The sequence below is a fragment of the Cornus florida genome, unplaced genomic scaffold, assembly GCF_030987335.1.
Source record: "Cornus florida cultivar Cherokee Brave unplaced genomic scaffold, ASM3098733v1 CherokeeBrave_3.0.0_Hap2_Chr05, whole genome shotgun sequence".
Lineage (NCBI taxonomy): Eukaryota > Viridiplantae > Streptophyta > Magnoliopsida > Cornales > Cornaceae > Cornus > Cornus florida.
The window spans coordinates 13,356,566-13,368,784 of NW_026775575.1; positions in this window are offsets into that span (position 1 = coordinate 13,356,566).

The window sequence follows — 12,219 nt, forward strand, 5'->3', positions numbered from 1 at the left end:
TTCTAGTCGACCGCCAGGCACTTAAGCAAGATAAGTGGCAGCTGGCACCAAAAGCCGAACGCCAGACACTTGCTAAAAAATAAAAAGCCAAGTGGCAAGTGGCATTCTAGCCGAGCGCCAGACACTTAAGCAAGATAAGTGGCAGCTGGCACCATAAGCCGACCGCCAGACACTTGCTAAAAAATGAAAAGCCAAGTGGCAAGTGGCATTCTAGCCGAGTGCCAGGCACTTAAGCAAGATAAGTGGCAGCTGGCACCAAAAGCCGAACGCCAGACACTTGCTAAAAAATGAAAAGCCAAGTGGCAAGTGGCATTCTAGTCGAGTGCCAGGCACTTAAGTAAGATAAGTGGCAGCTGGCACCATAAGCCGAACGTCAGACACTTGCTAAAAAACAAGCACACGATAAAGTCAGTAAGAAAAAATATTGAAAGTGGGTTTGAACAGAGCGTAGCACACAAACAAAAAAAAAAAAAAAAGGAAAGAGAGAGAAGAAGAAAAAAAAAAAGAAGTTTTATCATCTCATTCATAATAAGCATTGAAGTTACAAAAAATGAAGTATTCAAGTCACATAACTACAAAAGAGTATGGAATCGAAGAATCTGGAAGAGCCCTAGCTAACTGCCTCAGTACCGACAGCCTCCTGGTTGTGCTGACCCACCTCCTCGTTCCCGTCAGCCATCTCACCCTCACGAGGTTGGGAATCGAGATGAATAACAGAGTCGTTCTGCTAGGGCCCAACGTAAGCAGTGACTATGGAAGATACCACAGTTGACGAAGGAAGAGCGATTAGAGGCTGAACGGTAGGAGGAGCTGTAGTGATCCTGGAGGAAGCAATCTCCTGACACTCATCATATATGTGCTCGGCTTCGGTGGGTTCTGGGTCAACATAGACCCCCAGAGGGTCAATCCCTAGATCTTTATCAATCTCATCCGGAGTTGAGCTGGTCTGGCCCTCAGCCGGAACTCGGTCGGAGAAACCATCTCGGAATCCCTGAGCATATCTAAGAGCTCCAACTCTTGAGAACCGAGCATGAAGAGCCAGCATTCCACCATTCACTTTGCTAATGGTGTCAATTAGAGCGTTGCGCTCGTCCAGAGCTCTTTTCTCAAAAGCCATCCGAGCAGATTGGTCGTCAGCCAAAAGGCGCTGGAGCTCTGCCTTTTCATCTCTGATTGAATCACGTTCAGTCTGCCAGACACTCTTCTCAAGCTGGAGGGCATCTTTTTCATCCTGAAGAGAGTCGGTTTCCTTCTTCAGAGCATCTCTTTCTTTTTCAGCTTCTTCAAGCTGAGCCAATATCTCGGTGTTCTTGCTGGCAAGAATGTCGTTTTCCTTATTAGCCACATCCAGGCTCTCAGAGAACTTACGGGCCCTAACGTTCCCCATTTCCACCTGTTTTTGCATAGCCATCATACCGAACAAAGTCTGCATAGATATGCATGGATATTGGTTAAACCGATCACCTGGTCGGACGAAGGCAAGAGCAAATATTATGAGAAGATTCATGAGTTAGAAAATAAAAGTCACCTCCATGGCAGATTGGGAAAAGCGACTGAACACATCCTTTTGTGACAGACCCTTCGCCGCCTCAAGGTCTTTTGGAGTCCACATGCTCCTATAATATGCCATGGCGGTCTGGCCATCCCTTAACATGGTCTCGTTCAGCTTCACGAACGTCCCATCCGTTCGGGTGTATCGAGGAGCCCATGATGGTAGAATAGGAATAGAGGCAGAGGCAGAAGCTGAAGCAGAGGTAGAGGCACCAGCTGCAACAGGCTCAGAGGAGGCAGGAGCTCTGACTGGGCGATGCAAGAGAGCGCTCGGCCCAGAGACTCGGGTCCTTCTTGTAAGAGATTCCTCCTCAAGGTTGACTCCACCGTCAGGATGAGGTCTTTTGCCTCGCTCTTTGTCCCGAGCTCCCCCAGCGGCAGCAGGGGTAGTAGTGATCTGTGGAGATGTGCTCGGGTTGGTAGTAGGGGTGCTAACAACAGGATCAATAGCCACCACACTCGGGATAGTGTCAGAGATGGTGGCTGAAGAAGAGGCTGATGCGGGAGAGGAGGTTGCTCCAGCAGCAGTAGTGGCTGGAGGAGGATTTTTCCTCCTACCAAAGGAAGGAATCTGAAGCCTGCTCATTGTATAACCGAGGGAAGAGAGCGCTAGAAGGTTGTCTGAAGTGAGGAGGTCTGAGCAAGAAGGAATGTCGTTCAGAACGTATTGCTTCAAGTAATTACTCATATCCCTGCAAACACTGTAGCTCAAGTTATCACAAGGTATGCCTAAGGAGCGACATAAGAAAGTACAAAAGCAAGGAACACATGTTTCACAGGGACAATCATTTTTATGAGATTTGAATTTCTTATAAGAGGAGACAGAACAGACGCCAAAGGCGCTCGGGATTGGGTAATCCTCTGCAGCCGGCGAAGACCAGGCCCCACTAACACCCACAATGTTATCCCTCCAATCCTTTTCAGATTTGATTGTATCCTTACATATGGACATCTTGTCGATCGGGTAAAGGTGGTAGAATGGCTCTTCAGCTAGGATCTTACTGACCTTATAGCAAAGAAGAAGATCTATAAGGTCAAGATCCAGACCTCTGTCACGAATCAGTAGTAACATAACGGATATGATTCTAAGGAAATTTGGGTTTACCTGCAGAGGGGATATTCCTAGTCTATTGAAAACATAGTTTAAAAAGGGATGCAGAGGGAACCTAATGACATTTAGTTGAAGATTAGTAAATAAAACCTCGCCGGGAAGAAGGCCGGCACCGGTCATAACATTAACATCCTTAGGGCAAACCCTAACTTGGATGTCGTCAGGAAGTCTAAGTCTCATACGAAGAACATCCAGATCTACAACCATGGTGAAAGCGTATGAAGGATCTAAAAGAGTAAAAAGAAGTCTACCGAAAGTAAAAAAGGAACAAAACTAACCTCTAGGGAAGAAAGCAGCAAAGAGCACTGCAAGATCGCTGGAAGAATGACTCTTGAAGAATTTCACCGAATGAAATTCAGCACTGTTCTAAAAAGATGAGCGAGAGATTTGATTGATGATGGAGAGAGATGGAGACGGTAAAAAGGCGTGAAGTGGCATTCTAGAGCCTTATAAAGACGAAGTGGACCCGAGGGCCGAAGCGTCAGGAAGGCGAGAAGTTTATCGAATCCCGGAACATTGATTCCGGATCTGACCGCCCATTCCCCCATAAGAGTTCCTTGAGCCGTCAACGTCATGATGAGACGCCTTTGATAATTACCCCCTTATTAAATAGGGAGTAATTATGGGGGCAGTTAAGGATGCCAGAAGTGACATGGGCAGGATATGACCCGCGAACATGGTATCCGGTCCGAGCAGCTAGGTCCAGCCCATAGAGAAATACTACCATATGGGCCGAACGCGAATAGCTCATCAAAGATGACCAAAACCCACAGAGGAATGAGCCCAGATCTAGTAGTCCATTAGTGTTTGTAAGTATCTATAAATATGAGAAGTAATGGATAGAGAAGGGGATGATTCTGTTGAAGTGTAAGAGTTCTAGAGAGAAAAAATAAAAATGAATTTCTTGCATCTTCAGCTGTGTTCGACTTTACTTGTGGGGGCAATGGTTAATTTTTATATGTATATATTTTAAAATATTTTTTTTATAAGGTGTATAATAAAAATAAAAAAAATTCCAGTGGGGCAAGGGCTCTGAATGCATCCGTCTTGGTAACTGCTATATCTATATATATTTGTATACCTATAACATTTTCTGAAAATTTGTACAGGAGGTTCCAAAAGCGCTACTTCCTGTGGCGAGCCGGCCGGTCCTCTCCTAAGTTCTCGAACTTTCGGAACAAAGTAATCTCAAAGATCTCATTGTTGTACGTCTCTCTCTTTCTCTACTGTGCCCTAATTACTTATCGGTTTGGTTTTCACTGGAACCATATTGTTTTTTGTTTTTGTAATGTGCGAGTGATCGATTGATTTTTTTTTTTTTGTTATTTATTTACAAAAGGAGTCTTTAATGCTATGACTTTTGATTTGTTAAGGAAAATTATGATTCTGTGCAAATTGGGGTTCTTGATTTGCTCAATGGTGTGCTGTGTGGGTAGTTGAAGGGCAAGACGCAACTCTTCAGGTTCGTGCTTGGATTTGGGGGGCTTATGTTGATCGTCTACATGTTGAGGTAACTATCAACTATATTAGAGAATTGGCTTGTTAAAGCTACTCAAGTGGTGATTGACCTCTATGATTGTAAACTTCTGGAATTCTTACACTTTAGAAGTTAGGAAGAACTGAATCAGAACCATATAAGAAAGGTTTGTTTCGGTCCAGTTTAGTGGATTAAGCTTACTTTGTAATATCTTTAATAAAACTAAATTAGTTTAACTTAAACCTAATTTTGATGACCTAAACAAAAATTTCCTCTATTTACCTACTTGATGTTACATTTCTATATCTAGAATATGCTAGTAACATAGCAATAATATATACATTTCAAGAACTGAAAAACTATTTTGTTAATATATTTATGAGAATGAGGTTCAAGATTAAAGGACATGTGTGTATATATATATATATATATATATATAACCTTTATTTAACTTTATATAACCCACACTGCGCGCGGTGGTAATGTTCGTACATTTTACCCTCCCTTTGTGCACTGGGCTGCCCTCTTTTTTATTTTATATTTTTTATGTAAGCATATGGTTAACTAATTTATCAAGTAATAAAATGAAAGCAAATATATGTATGTTTAAGTTTTTCAGTTCGGTTTTTGTGACATCTAAACCATGAACTGAACCAATCCCTACTGTTCTGCTAATCTTGGAATTGAAATCGAACCGTTGATCCACAGATGACAAAACTGAACCAAACCATACAGTTTGGATTGGACTGATGATTTTAATGGATCCATGTGCACATCTAATTACTAGACAATGCACAAATAGATGATTGAACATCTTCTCACCCCTCTGCATATGCAGGATCAGTTAATTACTGCGTCCTCTTCATTAGGTTGTTAATTGTTGAGATTTTTTGAGACCTAAAATCCGTAGAAAATGATTCTTTTTAAAGGGGCTGTTGTGTGTCATTAAGCTTTTCAAGGGAATCTTGCCAACCCTCAACTCCCGTAGAAAAATCTCATCGTAAAGGATCCTCACATAACCAAATCTATTTCAAAGAATTGACCCCGCACTCCACAACAAGAATCGAGAATAGATTGTCGTATACTCAACTCACCTTGTCTCAACTATTTGGGTTTTTTTGCCATTCCGCTCTGTCTAGGGTTAGGCTTAAGTTAATCCGAACACTACTGTGCTTTTCCATACCATCTCATGGTACTGTTGGTATTCCCTTTTACCTTGCACTACCTTCAAATGTTGATGTTGTCACTCTTTGTTACAAGTGCATCTTTTAATCTTTGTTTGACGTGGACAAATCTCTTAGATGTCTTCTCTGGTTTTATAATCAAAGGGTTGCTAGATCTACCTTCTCAAACTCCATCTCTTAGTTATATGAAAAAAAATTATTGAATTAATGGTCTTTGGGTTCAGGGGGAAGCATTTCTGTGTAATTAGTAGGGAAATACATGTGTGAAGGGCAAGAATGATAATCAATGGTGAAATCTAGATTGATTATTTTCTATAGTCCATGTGTCATGCTGTATCAATAGCACCTCCAAAATCAAATTTAGATTGTCGTAGTATGCTATTAAGTGATGGGTGCGCTGTAATGAGAGTCCCCTTATTCTCATTGAACAATAAAGCTCTTTCACTCAACTTATTTGAAGTGTCAGATCATCCAGCACCCATTAGTAGAGTCATTGCTGTTAACTCTTGAAAAAATCAATATCTTGTCTCTCTACTTCCAACGAACGGGGAAATGGTCACTTCAATATCAATGTACATGTGTATTGGTTGAAGCAAGGACCTGATCCCGGATGGTAGAGAAAGAATCCAAGAGAGCTTTTAACGGTACCAAATCAATTTGAAATTCTAATCTGTAATGACTGTATTGGTTGGAAGCCAGGACCCTGATCCTGATGGAAGAGAAAGAACCCAAGAGAGCCAGTAACGTTAATGAATCAAATGGAGTTCTAATATATAGTGGCTGACAGCTTTCACTATATAATGGGGAGGGGTGTTTTTTTTTCCCACCATCATCTGATGGCATAATATTATTCTTATAAAATGCTTAACTTATGCTGCAAGTGACGTTGATTAAAGAAAAATGTGGTGGATTATAACATAAACATAGTAATTGTCCTAGATAGCTAGATGTTAGATGTCTCAATATCAGGGGAGTTTTGGCAAGCAGCTTCTGTGTTGTCTTTATGGAAAATGTAGAATTTGGAATTTGTTTTGTTTAACAGAACTCTCATTCCCCTTCTGTGAGGAGCACAAGAAGCTCATTTTTTTTTTTTTTAATTTATTTTTATTTTTATTTTATTTTAATGCAGATTCATAAGTTACTCAAAATTAATCTCCGTCTCTCTCTATCTCACACACACACACACTGTGCAGCCCTTTCTTAGAGCTGGCAACACGTGCCTCATTCATATTATGTTGTGCAATTATTCATTGTTAATATTTGAGGACGCTTCATCACTATGAAACTCACAAGTTTTTCTAAGAAAGAGTTTAAGTTTAGTTTTATATGTTTGCAGGTAGCTGCTGTCCCTGAGGATGTTGGGACTGCTGGTGCTCTTCGGGCCATTGCAGGTCATCTGACTGCAAACGATATCTTGGTTGGAGTTCTCATCTTCTATAGTGTTTGAGTTCAAGAAAAAAAAAAAGGTTATTCTTTTTTTTTTGATAAGTAATAATAAATTAAAAAGGCGTTCAAAAGGGAAAAGCGTCCCTAAAACAATAATCGGGGACTAAGGCCCCAAAGAATCTAGAAAAGAAATTAAAGCATCAGAAGAAGAGCAAGAACTCCTCCTCACATAACTAAAGAGAGAGCGAATAATAACAAGTTTTAGTGTCGCCGTAAACGACTCTTTCCCTTTAAACATTCTACTATTTCTCTCCTTCCAAATGCTCCACTATACGCAATGTGCGACATTTCTCCAGAAATCGCGCACACCTCTGCTCACGCGACATCCTCTCCAGGCATAAATCATATCTTTAGTAGAACGTGGCATTACCCAACACATGCCAAACAATCCAAGAATAAGATTCCAACAATCGTACGCCACAGGGCAATGCATTAGATGATTAACAGATTCCCCATCTCGCTTACAAAGGCAGCACCAATTAACAATACAATTTCCCCTCTTCCTCAAATTATCAATCGTTAGAATCTGACCCCACACAGCTGTCCACACAAAGAATGCCACCCTTGTAGGTGCCGAAGAGCGCCATATAGTTTTCCAACGGAAGACAAAGCTAACAAAATTAGACAGACATAAGAACAAAGATCTTACTTCAAAACGATCGTGAGAAGAGGGAATCCATATCAAATTGTCATGCCCCCTACCAATTCCTTCTTGCCGATACAATTGGTCCAGAAAAAAACTCACCTTGTTCAACTCCCAGTCCTGAAATGACCGCCTAAAGTGCACATTCTACATAATTCCACTATTATCAAGCCGATAACAGTCAACCACGTAAGCATATTTGTCAACTGCAATACTGTATAATCTGGGAAATGTACGAGATAATAGTTGATCCCCACACCAAAGATCTTCCCAGAAACGGACGCATAGTTGTTAAAGGCTCAAGGCGCACAAAAGCGCAAAGGTCTCCTGGAGCCTGAGGCGCAAGGCGAGGTGCGCGCCCGATTGAATCAAGGCGCATGTTGAAAAAAAAGAAAAGAAACCCACCCAATAAAGATGCAAAAGTCAACAAAATCAATTACTTAAGTTCAATATTCAATATAAAGATGTCAAAGCCAACTAATTCAAGTATTTGAGTTCAACAGTGAATAATCAAACATATAATATAAAGATGCAAAACAGATTTAAATAGAATTACTTGTTTGTGTAACTTTCATATCAAGAGTTTTCTTTTAACTTAATTAGTCCTACCAGTATCTTATAATTGAGTTTCAATCTAAATTAGCAGAAATTCATTTTTCAAACCAGTTTTAGAGAACACAATTTTGGAAAACAAAAAGTAATTGCTCTGTTTTCATTTTATCAACTCCAATAAGTCAATAACATAAAAACAGTGTTTTTAATAAGAAAATCAAGCAAAATTGATGAAGCCAGTTATATAAGGATAGTTACCAGTATCTTATAGTTGAGTTTCAATCTAATTATCATTTTATCAACTCCAGTAACAATAGTGTTGTTAATAAGAAAATCAAGCAAAATTGATGAAGCCAGTTATATAAGGGAAATTATGTCTCAAGAATTTTGCTTCTAAAGAGACATGGCAGCAAAAGAAAAGGAGGAGGAAAAGGTTGAAGTTGAAAAAAGAGAGAGAGAGAAGAAGAAAGAAGAAAGAAGAATTCTGCCGAGAGAAGAGAGAAGAAGAAGAAGGAGAAGAAGAAGAAGAAGAAGAGAGAGAGAGAGAAGAAGAAGAAGAAGAGAGAGAGAAAAGAAGAGAGAAGAAGAAGAGAGAGAAAAAGAAGAAGAAGAGAGCAAAAGAGAGAAAAGGAGAGAACAATTCTGCAGAGAGAAGAGAGGAGGAGGAGAAGAAGAAGAAGAGAGAGAAAAAGAAGAAGAGAGAGAAAAAGAGAGAGAAGAAGAAGAAGAGAGAGAAGAGAAGAAGGAGGAGAGAAGAAGGAGAACTTACCTGGAATCGCAGAAGCTTCACATCGCAAGCTTTTCCTCTATCGGCAGAATACAAATCGCAAGTCCTAGCTTCAAGCCTTCAAGTTGCCTGTGTCTTTGACTCTTTAGTCTCTACTCTTTCCTTTTTTGCTTTTCCTTTTATTATTTTATTCTAATAAAGCAATAACAAATAATAAAGCAGGAAAGCAATAATAACAAAATATTAAACAAATCAAAACTAACACATAAAAGGACAATTTCAATAAGGCGCGCCTTGTATGCGCCTACAGCCTTGCGCCTCCCCTCTAAAGGCGCGTGCTACTGTAAAGGCCCTCGCCTTAGGACCATTCAGGCGCAAGCCATGCGCCTATAGACGCCTTGAGACTCAGGCGCGCGCCTCCGGCGCCTTTAACAACTATGAACGGACACATCTACCATCACGAACTTTGAATCTAATATAAGGAGAAAAAGCATCCCATCCCTTCCAAATGGATTTCCAAGCTGTCCAACCGCCAACGTCTTCCCCATACCAGCACGATACTAGCCTTCGCTAAGGACGTTGCCTTTCCTTCCCGAACCTCCACAACCATTTGCCCAACAGAGCTTGATTAAAAGGAATCAATCGTCTAATACCATGACCACCCAACTCCATAGGCTTGCAAACTCGCTCCCATCTGACAAGGTGATACTTGAATTCTTCTCTCCTTCCGCCACAAAGAAAATCCCTTTGAATTTTTTCAATCCTTTTAGCAACGGAGCAAGGAATTTGGAACATAGAAAGAAAACATGTGGGAAGACTAGATAAAGTGCTCTTAATAAGAGTTACTTTGCCCCCTTTGACAAATATTGCTTTTTCCATCCTGCCAACCTCTTTGCATACTTGTCGGGAACAGAGTCCCAACTCCCCACTAACCTTGAGGAGACCCCTAAAGGCAAACCCAAATAAGGAATAGGAAAGGAACTAACCCTGCAACCAAGTACTACAACCAAAGAAGAGATATCCTGAACATTCCCAACCGAGACAAGCTCACTCTTAGCCACGTTAACTTTTAGCCCGGAAACCGCCTGAAAACATACCAGAATGCACCTCAAATATTTAAGTTGAGACACATTTGCATCACAGAAAACCAAAGTGTCATCTGCAAATAGCAAATGAGAAATCTCCATCTGATGGTCAATATCTCTTCCCACTCTGAATCCCTTAATGAGCCCAAGATTCTCTGCCCTACGCATAAGTCTGTTAAGGCCCTCCATGACAATAAGAAAGAGGAAAGATGACAATAGATCACCTTGTCTTATTTCCCGAGAACACACAAAAAAACCAGCAGGAGAACCATTCACAAGAATTGAAAACTTACAGACGAAAGACATGTCTCAATCTATTTCCTCCACTTGCTTCCAAACCCCATTCTTTGTAGCAAATAGAGGAGAAAATTCCAGTTAACATGATCATAAGTTTTCTCAATATCAAGTTTGCATAGAACTCCAGGAACACTACTGCGCAATCTTGAATCCACACATTTGCCTGCAATAAGAACTAAATCAAGAATTTGCCTACATCCAACAAAAGCATTCTGGGAATCTGAGATAATCCCATCCATAACTTCTTTCATCCTTTGAGCAAGCACCTTAGCAATAAGTTTATAAATACAATCCACCAAACTAATAGGACGAAAATCCTTAATGTCAGAAGCGCTTCCCTTCTTAGGGATGAGGGCAATAAAAGATGCATTTAGCGACTTCTCAAAGACACCAGAAGTATGAACTCTTGAAAGGTACCCATCACCTCACCTTTCACAACCATCCAGCTTTCCATCAAAAAATGCATAGTAAACCCATTAGGCCCCGACGCTTTATCCCCATTACAACTTGACAAGGCTTTTAGAACTTCTTCTTCAGTGAAAGGAAGTTCTAACCCATCTCTCTCCAACTCAGAGATAGCCTCAAAAGGGAGTTCATCAAGTTTGGGTCTCCAACCTAAAGGTTCCGTGTATAAGACTCCTTATCTCCACCCGCCTCCTCAAGACGATCAATCTCAAAAAATTCAGCAAGGGCTCTGTTCTTTCTCCATTCAAGTTTCCCAAAAACATCCTTTGTCCACTGCTTCAGAGTGAATTTGGGAGCTCTTAACTTCTATGTTAATATGAAACTGGGTGCTCCTATAACCAACGCTCCATCCCACCAAGATCGAACTTTCCCTTGGAAATCTTCCGATCTCAACCACATATTCTTAAATCGAAACGGGGTTCTACGAGAACACAAACCCCCACAACCCAAGACCAAAGGAACATGGTCTGAAACAACCCTTGCTAAGACTGCCTGAACAACATCCGGGAATTTTTCTTCCCACTCCCCAAAGATCAGAAATCTGTCCAGTCTTGAGAGAGTAACTAGATCCCTGCCACTAGACCAAGTAAAGGCTGCGCCTTCCATTCCTTGAACATGGCTTAGCTCCTCCCAAAAAATAGGTCTATCATTATCAACAAGCGGTCCATAGACCCCAGAAAAGACCCATCTAAAATCATTCTCTTCCATTTTAAACTCACAGGAAACAGAAAATCTTCTCATCCACACATCCATTCTAGACAACCATCTGCTCTCCCACATAATTAAAATTCCACCCGAAGAACCTATAGCATCCAAAGCCTCCCATTCCACAAATCTTCCTCCCCACAAACTTTTAACCACTCTGTCAGAAATGGATGCCAACTTGGTTTCTTGCAAACAAACCAACCTGAAGCTGAGGTTGGATCGAATACGGAAGGAAGGGCTGCTTTCTGTTCTGATTCAGGGGATGATGATCCAGGGGAATGCGCAGTTCAGGATTCAACTAAGGGGGTTACGGTTTGTGTGGGGAGGGATCTCCATTTTCAGTTATCTAATGCTAAGGCTTCGGCTCTGTTTAAAGAACTCTGTTTGCATGTAGCCTTAAAAGGCCTTCGCTTGCCTTCTGAAGGGGATGTGGAGAATGAATCTGTTAGTCTCATGCGTGTAGCCTTGGAAGGTCTTAACTGTTTGCCAACTACAGGGATAGAGGAGAATGCACCTGTTAGATATTTGGCTAATGGAGTAGAAGACTATGTCATAGGTTCGGTGTTTGATAATGGGGGAGATGTTGAAGACAATGATGACCTCAGTTCTATCCAACAGGTTTACTCTAACGAGCTAGCCCCTTGGTTGGAGGATGAATGTGCCAATGTGGAACCCCTGGCTGTTTCGCAACCTGATTTTTCTGTAGATATGGGAAAGGACTGGGTGATTGATAATATAGCTGTTGGGTGTCTCATCAGAGGGTAATAATGATAAGACTTTATCTATCCTTCATGATATAGGGGAAGGAAGAGAGATTGTTGTGACCGCTGAGGTAAATGCTAGGCCTCTATTGTCTTGGAAGGGGGCACAGGAGATCATGAATCTAATTTTTGAAGTTAACTATGAACGGAAGAAAGGGGTGGTGAAGGAAAGGGGGAGGACCAGAAGTAGGAGTTTAAAGAAGGGGGGAGGGGAG